This window comes from Cornus florida, unplaced genomic scaffold (assembly GCF_030987335.1).
Source record: "Cornus florida cultivar Cherokee Brave unplaced genomic scaffold, ASM3098733v1 CherokeeBrave_3.0.0_Hap2_Chr01, whole genome shotgun sequence".
Taxonomy (NCBI): domain Eukaryota; kingdom Viridiplantae; phylum Streptophyta; class Magnoliopsida; order Cornales; family Cornaceae; genus Cornus; species Cornus florida.
In genome coordinates, this window is record NW_026775571.1 from 75,535,616 (window position 1) to 75,547,456 (window position 11,841).

Sequence of the window (11,841 nt, forward strand, 5' to 3'; positions counted from 1 at the left end):
AAAATGTAAGAACTCAAAGGGATTCCCTTCTTTATCCGTCTGATTTGAGGGAGAAGATCCCGTTAAGTCCTTAATAATTATAATATTTTATTTTTTTCATATAGCCAAATGGAGAGTGCCTTTGGACCATCTCCTTTGGGTGGTCGATATTGAACCAGAAGAATTTGGTACATCAGTATTGTGTTGACCATATTGGTCTATATAGGGATCCCAAATAAGAGAATCCATCAATTCTAATTCAGAATCGGCATAACTTAACTGGAGCACCAGAAAACAACAGAAGAGATGTATTGTATTCAACTACTAAAAAAAAGCATTGAGACTATTTCTCATCATGATTAGCTTACACAAGATGGAAAATGAGATAGAGGACAACAAAATTTTCTTACTGATGATGATTTCTTAAACACTAGAAGTAGGAGAATCTTTTAGTGATTATACACTATTATTCAAAAAAAAAACATATAATATATGGAACAACAAAACCCTAACCCTCATATTTACTTGACAACAAATATTGGACATTTGACGATGATGATACACTACTATCCTGTCGGAGTGGAAGCAGCATCCCAAGGCCCAGTGAGTTCAGCTACCGCAAATTCAACCTGTTTATAGTTTTGTTGAATAGTAGATGCTCCATGTGGCATTATAATCACTTCCAACTCTGTTGCAACTTCTTTCATTGTAGGCCTGTTTCTCCCATTCAGGTTCAAGCATCTTTTCGCAAGATTAGCGACTCGCGTGATCTCTTCTTTCCCACCTTCTTTCACGACTTGAACATCAAGAATATCAAACAGACGATGCTCCTCCATTGTCACTATAAAATATGTTGCTAAACTTCACCATTCTTCAGGTCTGGTTGATGAAATTGGTTTTGTCCTGTTAAGAGCTCAACTAGAACTACTCCAAAGTTATAAACATCACTTTTCTCTGTAAACTGGCTTGATTGGAAGTACTGAGGATCCAAGTATCCAAAGGTCCCCAGTACTTTTGTGGTCAAGTGAGTTTGATCAACTGCAATTGATCTTGAAGTCCCAAAGTCGGACACTTTTGCTCTGTATTTATCATCCAATAGTATGTTTGTAGACTTGATGTCTCGATGATAAATGGGTATGGAAGCTGCCGAGTGTAGATACAAAAGAGCTCCTGCAACTTTTATAGCAATCTAAATATGAATGCCTCAGAAAAGAGGGAACTCTTCATTTTGGTCACGTATATACTGGAAAAGGGTTCCATTAGGGATGCATTCATAAACAAGCAGAGGTAATTCTGTTTCCAAACAGCACCCATGTAGGTTGACAACATTTCTACGGATAATTTGTGATAAAATGACTACCTCATTAATGAATTGCTGAAGTCTGCCTTCATCCACTATTTTGGACTTCTTAACCGCTACAATTTTACCATCAGTCAACATGCCTTTGTAGACAGTACCTTGCCCTAGTATTCGATTCTCATTAAAGTGGTCAGTGGCCTTTTCCAACTCCTTTGAAGAGAAGAGTTTTGTTTTCTCAACATTACCTTCTCATGAAGACAATTGGTGTTGTAGTAACAAACCCCCATTTCGTTTATAGAATTTTTCTTGGAGCTTAATTTTCTTTCTTCTTTTCACTAGTTTAATCATCCACCATGTACCAATAAGTAAAAATAGTATTCCGAGACCTGTGCTAGTACCTGTAGAATTAAATAGGAAAGAATCACCTTTTCAACCTAAAACTTTTATGCTTGAGTGTAAAAAATACTTTTATATGCTGATATTTCCTAAGTTGTTTCATATGCCATCTATTCCCAAAAGAAAGACAAGTCGCTTTCCAGTATTCTAGTGTTGAAAAAGGCAGCGAGTTGTAAAGTTAGAGTGCTGTAATGGGACTTTATCATATATATATATATATATATATATATATATATATATATATATATATATAATTGGACTATATCATTGCTACATAGTTTTATTGTGAGTGCAGAATTACCCAATTAAACTGTCAACAGTATAAAAACCAAATCAAATGAATTCAGTTTACCATACCTATAATGATGATCTCATTTCTATTGCCTGCATTACCCCTGAGTTTATAGCAAGAATAATCTCCAACTTTTAAGTACTCTGGTGGACAATAGCACTCGTGACTTCCTGGCGTATTCGAACAGTTCATCTCAGAGCGATTGGTCTCTTTCATCGCACATTCATCGATCTCTGGCATGCAATATCAAACAAAATATGGTATTAAAATGTTTGTCTACGCACCGGCACAGCCCACAGGACTACACACATAGTAGTTGAGGCATATGCTTTGTGCTAAACACAGAAGAGTGATAAAGGCAAGTGGCTAGGTGTTTGCTTTTCTTGGTAATCAATTGATAAAGATATACTCTGGTATTGCATAACTAAATTGAAAATTTGCAGTGCAAATTTACTAATTGCAGAATTTTACCTTGGCGTCCTTTAGGCAGATATGGGTTTCCTTCATAGCCTCGGTCACACTGGCATAGATAACCTGAGCTGTTATTGGAAGGGGAAGTGCAGGAAGCTTTCGTGCCGCATAATGATGGCCCATATGTATACACAACGGATAAATGGCACATCCCGTATGCATACCAATTCAGCACGGCAGGGACCTTCTCCATTTCCTGCACGGCATAGGGGTTTGTCAGGTTAGTGAACCATTCTTCGTCCACCATAAAGGCATATTTGCACTCTTTATTATCATTGTTTGAATCTATGCTTCTGAAAGATGCATTGATAAACATGATTGTTAGAGGGATTGTGGTTTAGTAGCAGTTGATGCCATAGTAACTTTTATCTCTTGAAGTAAAATTGCAATTGGAAACTCACCCTATGATGATTCCTTGCCAGCTGATTAAGGCAAGGTTGTCACAACCCAGGGCTGTGAATCGGTTGTAGGTGTCTGAGAAGGAAAAAGGAGCACCAATCAAGGACACAGCTTGATTATTGGTCCTGTTTTCACAATTAGAAGTCATTATAGGGTTGTTGACGTGGACAATGCCTTCTTATAACAAGATTTCAAGCAGCTCAAGGTTGATGCTAGTGATGAAAGGTTTGGGTGGGTTGAAAGATTTGTCGCAGCTTATCTCAAATGACTCTTCATAATAACAATTGGCTCCGATACCAAAAGGGAAAGGAATGATAACATTTCCACATCTGTCTGGATAACCAGGCTGTGCTAGTGTTGCTGCTAATGCTGACGATGCTTGTGTTAGCCACAACAATAGTGTGATTTGTAGCACCAATTGAATAACCATTCTCACACACACACAATTTTGGGGAAGATGGAAGGGAAATAAGTAATTAGAAGACTACAATCTATTGGACATTAGTCGATGGCATTTGGCAAAGTCAGTAAATCGTTATTCCGAAGTTGGAGGCATTCATCCATTCTTGACCATTTTTAACGTAATGTTTAGCATTACCTTATTGTCAATTGTGATAAAGTGCTTATCAGAAATTAATGTTTAATGGATGATATTGAGTCATTGACATCAATGTTCTGGCATTTTCTTGCCATTCTTTGTCTTGGAAAACAATTTATTTATTTTTAATGGGGTGACTTGGTCTGACCACTTGTAGTAACTTCTTTTGCCCTAATCTATGTTACCATGTAGCTTGAGTGGAGCCATTATCATATAGATTAGTGTCTTTTTGTGAGTATCAAGGTTCACTTAATTTGAATATTCTCTACGAGTTTACTAATTAATTCCTTGAATCCTATCTCCCTTTTAATTCCTCAATTGGATTGGACTCTCATTGTTCATGGGTGGCGGTCTAGTTATAAATTTACAATTATCAATATATATATATATATATATATATATATATATATATATATATATATATATATAGTGGTGATCTCTTGTTCACTGAGATACAAGAAATGCTATTCACACCGTATATAGTAATCATTGGATATAATCTGTCATATATATATATATATATATATATATATATTTGTTCTATAAAAATATGAGAAGAATTTGATAAGTTATAACCATTTTTGAAACATTCAAATTTAAGCGTATAATCTTGGCCTTCAAGATGCATTTATGGAAAAGATGTCGAATTAAATTGGTAAGATTTAATTTGATAGACATTTGATCCGAATTCTTGTTAGCTAAATGAATCCAAATCAATCACCGAATATAATATACAATATGCTTTTAGTCTTCGGGCCTGAGGCCAAAATTTTGAATGACACAAACCACAGTAAGTGATTTTAATATTCAACAAAATATAAATAAATCAATATATATATATAAACACTGCATGGTTCACTAAACTTTATAATCAACAATCATGTAATGAAACCCTTGCACCATTGTTATGATAAAAATCTACTATATAAATAAAAATCGAATGATTTATGCGTGAATTCTAATCGCATTCTCATAAATATTTCATTTTCATAAGTTATTCATTTTATATGTTGATTTTGAAATTTTTATGATCAGTTTTGACATTAATATGCATCGTTAAATTAATATATTTCTTTGGTGAAATTCATTATTTTATATATATGTTTATGTTTTAATATAATATCTTTTATAATAATATTATATGTAGAAGATATTCAAGCAAAATGTAATACATACAACATTTAGATTTTAGCTTTTGCATTTAACAAAGAATCTTAATGAATTCAGCTCTTAAAATTAATATAATATTAAATAAATTTACAGATTAATATAATGCTTAAAATTCAGTATTTGAAATTTTCAGTTTAATTTTCAGTTTTATCAAATAGTACGTTCATCTCTCTCTTCTTTAACTAATAGTAAATTAAAGATCTATTTTCTCTCTCTCTCTCTCTCTCTCTCTCTTTAACAAATAGTAAATTAAAAATCTAATTTTTTTAATTTTTCTCAATCTTTGTTTGCCAATCTCCTTTGAAATTACCCCGTTTTTTTTCCCTTTAAAAACAGACCATAACAATCAAATATTTATTAATAAATTATTTCTCAGATTATTGAATTTGATAGAGATTCGAATCAGGGCCGAATATTGTAAACTGAATCTGGTCAGTTTACAGGTATAGTAATAAAGTGCTGTTTGACTGATTCCCACATTGCTTACACGTTTGTCTCATTACATAGAAGAATAGCCTGAAACCTGTGAAAGGAGAAAATTTTACTTGCTCGCCTTGTAAATGGGAGCATTTGGACCGTTAATGTATTAGAGGTAAGGTAATAAATGGTTGGATGTGTCCAATGTACTCAAGCACAAAAAAATATTTCTCAAAAGAAGACACGGCCTAAATTTTTTTTTGGTGAAAATTATCTCTGTTCTCTCATCTCCCTTTTGCATTCAGTTTTACCTCTAACTGTTGAGTTCTGTTCCAGTGAATACAACTCTATTTTGTATCACTTTTCTAAATTTAAGGTCAGTAAGAAATCAACAGCTTATTTTATCAATTTCTCTTTGGAACCATTAATTGTATGTTTATAACTGTTTTTCAGTATATATTTCATCTCTTTAGATAAAAAATTGTGCTTTTTGAAGAAATTTATGTGTATATATTAATATGGATGTATGGATCCCAATTGTAACTGAATCTGCATGTATTTTTCAACTGCCCTAAGATTTTAATCTATAAGCGAGACCCAAACAATGGGAATTTAAGATTCAGTTTTTAGGATGTTGACCTTTTAAATTCTCCATAATTTTGTAAATTGAGTTGACATAGGATCATTATGGCTAAAGTCTCGTGCAAGAGAGTTTGTCTTGGAATAAATGTTGATTTTGAGCTTATTCTTTTGTATCACCTATCTCTTGCTGATATATAAGGGCCTAGGGAGTAGCTAGATAATCATTTGATAGGAAAATAAACATAGATAAATGAAAGCGGAAGACCTCAAAGGGATTCCCTTCTTTGTTTGTCTGATTTGAGGGCGAAGATCTCGTTGAGTTCTTAATAATCATGATATATATTTTTTTCTTAGATATAGCCAAATGGAGCATATCTTTGGACCATCTTCTTTGGGTGGTTGATAATGAACTAGTAGAATTTGGTGCATCTGTATTGTGTTGACTGTATTGGTCTATATAGGGATCTCCAATAAGAGAATGCATCAATTCTTATTGAGAATACATGGACAATTCTCAACTAGAGCACCAGAAAACAACAGAAGAGATGTATCATATTCAATCAATAAAAAAAGCATCGTATAGAATTCAAGTTTAGATATAAAATGATATCCATAAATACTTCAAAGAAACATATGTCAAGCATATTTCTCATCATGATTAGCTTACACAAGATGGAAAATAATATAGAGTACATTAAAATTTTCTTACTGATCATGATTTCTTAAACACCAGAAGTAGGAATATCTTCCGGTGCTTATACACTATTATTCAAACTAGGATATGTAATATATGGAAAAAACAAAACCTTAACCACCATATTTACTTTGATAATAGATATTGGACATCTAACGATGATGATACACTACTATCTTGATAAAAACTCGTCGAAGTTGAACCAACATCCGAAGGCCCAGTGACGTCAGCTACACAAATTCGACCTCTTCATAGTTTTGTTGAATAGTGGATGCTCCATGTGGCATTCTAATCGCTTCCAACTCTGTTGCAACTTCTTTCATTGTTGGCCTTTTCCTCCCATTCAAGTTCAAGCATCGTTTTGCAAGATTAGCAACTTGCATGATTTTTTCTTTCCCACCTTCTTTCACAACTCGAGCATCAAGAATATCAAACAGACGATTCTCTTTCATTGTCAATAGGAAAAATGTTGCTAAACTTCGACATTCTAAAGATATGGTAAATGAGATAGGTTTTTGCCCTGTTAAGAGCTCAACAAGAACTACTCCAAAGCTATAAACATCGCTTTTCTCTGTAAACTGACTTGATTGGAAGTACTCAGGATCCAAGTATCCAAAGGTCCCTTGTACTTTTGTGGTCAAGTGAGTTTGATCAACTGCAAGTGATCTTGAAGTCCCAAAGTCGGACACTTTTGCTCTGTATTTATCATCCAACAATATGTTTGTGGACTTGATGTCTCGATGATAAATGGGTATGGAGGCAGCTGAGTATAGATAGGAAAGCGCTCCTGCAACTTCTATAGCAATCCGAACACGAATGTCCCAGGATAAAGGGAACTCTTCATTTTGGTCATGGATATACTAGAAAAGAGTTCCATTAGGTATGAATTCGTCAACAAGCAAAGGTACTTCAGTCTCCAAACAACATCCATGTAGCTTGACTATATTTCTATGGATAATTTGTGATAAAATGACCACCTCATTAATAAATTGTTCAAGTTGGTCTTTATCCACTATTTTGGACTTCTTAACCGCTACAATCTTACCATCTATTAACATGCCTTTGTAAACAGTACCATGGCCTCCTTGCCCTAGTATTCGATTCTCATTAAAGTAGTCAGTGGCTTTTTCCAACTCCTTTGAAGAGAAGAGCTTGGTTTTATCAACATTACCTTCACTTGAAGATAATTGTTGTTGTAGTAACAGACCCCCATTTCGTTTAAAGAATTTTTGCTGGAGCTTAATTTTCCTTCTTCTTTTCACCAGTTTAATCATCCACCATGTACCAATTAAAAATAGTATTCCGAGACCTATTCCAGTACCTGCAGAACTCAATATGAAAGAATCACCTTTTCAACCTAACAATTTTATGATTGAGTGAAAAAAATACTTGTATATCTGCTAATTTTTCCTACGTTCGTTCATATCCATTCTATTCCCATAAGAAAGACAAGTCCTTTCCCAGTATTCTAGTGTTTAAATAAAATTTAGCCAGTTGTATGGTTAGAGTCAATGGGACCATATCCTTGCTACATGGTAGTTTTTTTGTGAGCATAGAACTAGTTGGTTGAAATTGTCGACAGAAATTAGGAACCAACTCTACTGAATTAAATTAGCCATATTAAATTAAGCTTGACTTTGAATTGAAGCTATTGGTCCACAATTTTGATTCTAGGCTATTTGGTTACTTTTCGGAGCTACATAATTGCTACCATGTTTCCTATAGTAGTTGTACTATTATAAGGGATTCAAGGTTTGCAAAGTTGAATCCTATTTGTGTTAAAAAAATCATATTGACTGACTAAAATTTCTAGTTTTTTTTTTTTTACTTCAGCTTGGTTCAAAATTTTGTTCCTTTTTATATGGCCTCAAACTAAATCGATCAATTGTATTGATTCTGATTAAGCACTAATCAATACCTCAACATATGTGCTTTGTTATCTGAGTGTGTGTTTACGTCGTGGTGGAAAGGACATACCTAGAATAATGATCACATTTCTGTTTTGCTTGGGTTCAATAACCTTGGGTACTTTATAGCAACTATATCGACCAATAGATAAGTACCCAGCTGGACAACGGCACTTGTAACTTCCAGGCGTATTCTCACAGATCTTTTCACAGTGATTGGTCTCTCTCCTCGCACATTCATCAATATCTGACATACAAAATCAAAAAAAATTAATAAGTTATTAACATATTTGTCTACGCAGCTGCACATGACTTCATACATAGTAGTAGAGACATACACAGAAAAATGACAATAGATTATAACTTGTGTACATATTGTTAAAATTAGGGTAAATTACACTTATTCCACGTGATTTTGTCGAATTACACGCTAATAGAGCATTTGGAGTTTATTTCTTTGACCTCCTTTAAGGTTTGGCGTGTGTGCTGAACAATCCCTCCCACCAATTAATTAGTTGTTAGGATCGTTAAAAATTATTTATATGATAGCTAAATTACCCTTTTATTATGCAAGAAGACATTAATTTGTTGAGCTAGTAGAATAAATTGCACTTGATCTCCTATGGCTTAATTTGTCAAATTACATGCTAATAGAGCATCTGGAGTTTATTAATTATTACTTTGATCTCCTTTGAGGTTTGGTGTGTGCGCTCAACCACTCTTCTATCATTTGACTGTTAGAAATAGTTAAAAATATTTATATAGTACCTAAACTACCCTTATATTATGCAAGAAGACATTAATTACCTTACAATTCTATGTAATCTACATCAATGCATATATATATATATATATATATATATATATATATATATATATAGACATACAAATTTATTATATTTAAATAAATTAATATTAATCTATTTCTCCCTTCAACTTGTTCTATTTTCCCGACCTACTTCTATTTGTGTACAACTTGTTCTAAAATCTAACATCTCCTTACCTATTTTTACCTCTCTAAAATCTACTCTCATCCATTTCTTTCTCTCTCTAACATCATTCATCATCACAATCCCTACATTCATCAAAACATCAGCAACATAATTTCCACTTCCACGTTCATGATCACCTTCACCATCTCGTGAAGAGTCAGAGTATCTGCTCCTGACTGCTGCATCTGAATTGCCTGTTGGTTCTCTCAAATTTCAGGGGAGGTCAGTGTAATTTATACTAAAATTTAATACAGACAAGTGGCTAGGTGTTTGCTGTTCTTGGTGACGAACTTTACCTTGGCATCCATGAAGCAAATACGGGTTTCCTTCATAACCTTGGTGACATTGGCATAGGCTAGAACGTCCGTAAGTTCGATTGAAACAGAAAGCATTAGTGCCGCATAATGAACTACTAGACTTGTAGCCAATGAATGAATGGCACATCTCATATGTACCCCAACGCAGCACAGCAGGGACCATGCACCTTCATTTCCCGCACGGCATAGGGATCGGTCAGGTTAGTGAACCAATCTTGGTCCACCATAAAGGCATGTTTGCACCCTTTATTATCATTGTTTGAATCTATGCTTCTGAAAGATGCATTGATAAAGTCTAGTGATGGAGGGTTTGTGGTTTGGCAGCAGTTGATGCCAAAGCATCTTTTATCTCTTGAAGTAACATTGCAGTTGGACACGTACCCTATGGCCATTCCCGATCGCCAGTCGTGGATTAAGGCGAGGTTGTCACAACCCATGGCCGTGAATCGGGTGTAGGTGTCTGAGAAGAAAAAAGGAGTAGGCATCCCTTGTTATCACAATATATTAGAAGTGATTACCTGGTTGTTGACGTGAACAATGCCTTCTGTTAATGAGATTTCAAGCACCTCAAGGTTCATGCTAGTGATGAATGGGTTGGGTGGGGTGAAAGATTTGTTGCAGATTATCTCAAACGAGTAACGCGACTCATTAGCAACAAAACAATTGGCTCCAATACCCAATGGGCATGGAATGGTAATATTTCCGCATTTGTCTGGACAACCAGGCTTTGCTAGTGATGCTGCTAATGCCGATGATACTTGAGTTAGCCATAACAATAGTGCGATTTGCAGCACCAATTGAATAACCTTTCTCTCTCTGTTTTTGGAAGATTAGAGGGAAAGAAAGAAGAAGAAGAAGAAGACTACTATCTATTAGTCATTTAAGTAGGCTGGAATATTGATCATTGAGGTAATCACCAATTAAATAATCACTCTCTGTGGGTGTGCTTTCGGAAGAATGAAAAAGGAAGAAGACAAGACTACTATCTATTAGTCATTGACTCAATATTACTCAATGGTGGAGTCATTAAACCATTTTTTCAAAGTTGGAGCCTACCATTATTTTGTATTTGCCTTCATTGCGGCAATTATCTAATATGTTTATAAATAAAAAAATGTTTCTAGACTCATAGGGCTATAGGCACAAGTAGGTATGGCAAAATATTTTGTCCCGTTGGGCTCAAGTCAAAGTTTATAAATGGACTTGAGCCCACACTAAATAAATAAATAAATAAAATATACGGCAATTTTAGTCCAACCTCAAAAAATGAAGAAATATTACAAGTATACAATTCTTGGATCTCCCTTGAGCTCAAGTCAAAGTTTAAAATTTAAATCAATCATTGTAGATGGTTTGAAACTTTGAATACACCTTGTATGCATGTATCACGTGTGATGTGACCTAAAGTAAGGTAAAAAGGGGTCCTTAGTTTGTTTTGTTTTTGTTGTTTGCATTATTGGATGGAGATTGTAGATACGATAAAAAGATTAGTAAATATAGACAATGTTTTGAAAATCAGTACTATTTAATTGGGTATAAATAAATGAGTTTATAGTAAGTGAAAGATTATTTTTTCACCTACAGGAAAGGATATATTTATATATATATATATATATATATATATATAAACATAAGCTTTGGATAACACAATCTTTAAGAAACAGCCACACAAATTTTGGATAACGCAATCTCTGAGAAATTATTATCCGAAAGTTATGATTGTTATGCATAGAATGTAATGACCACCAAATTCATCAAAATAATACTCCCTACTATCAAAATCGAAGTAGTTTTCTTAAATTTTTAAACTAGAATTTTAATGCAAGTTTTTTTTTTAAAAAAAAAAAATTGTGAATTGCATACAGCCTTCCTGACTTGTAACAATATTTCTTAAGCCTCCCTCTTAATTTTTTATTTTTTATTTTTGAGATTGCAGATTTTATTTTTTAACATTTTTGTAAACTCACCAATTGAATCTCTTGAAGGAGAGAGCCACAGAAGAGCACAACTTCTTTACAATTTCACCCACAATATTTACAAGAACTGCCTTTTTTTATTTTTTATTTTTTAACTACTACAATTAAAAAACGGGATTGTTGGTGCATTTTTTTTCTTCTTCTTAACCATGTGCTTTTAAACTGGTATAACATTATTGGTCTTTTACGAAAAAAAAAGGCATTATTGGTCTATTATTATTAAAAATAATACTAATACTTAATCCTAGATTCACCATTTATGTCAGCTCGGACACAGAATATGTGTTGTGCCATAAATAATAAAAGAACCGTAATTGAACCATAATTAATGTGGTTTAAAAAAAAAAGAAA

General features: G+C 33.7%; 2 pseudogenes; both read right to left on the reverse strand.

The window, feature by feature from the left end:
* Positions 1-545: 545 nt before the first annotated feature.
* LOC132275042 (wall-associated receptor kinase-like 22) lies at positions 546-3,267 on the reverse strand (annotated as a pseudogene).
* A 2,915-nt stretch (positions 3,268-6,182) lies between these two features.
* LOC132275052 (putative wall-associated receptor kinase-like 16) lies at positions 6,183-10,335 on the reverse strand (annotated as a pseudogene).
* Positions 10,336-11,841: the final 1,506 nt, after the last annotated feature.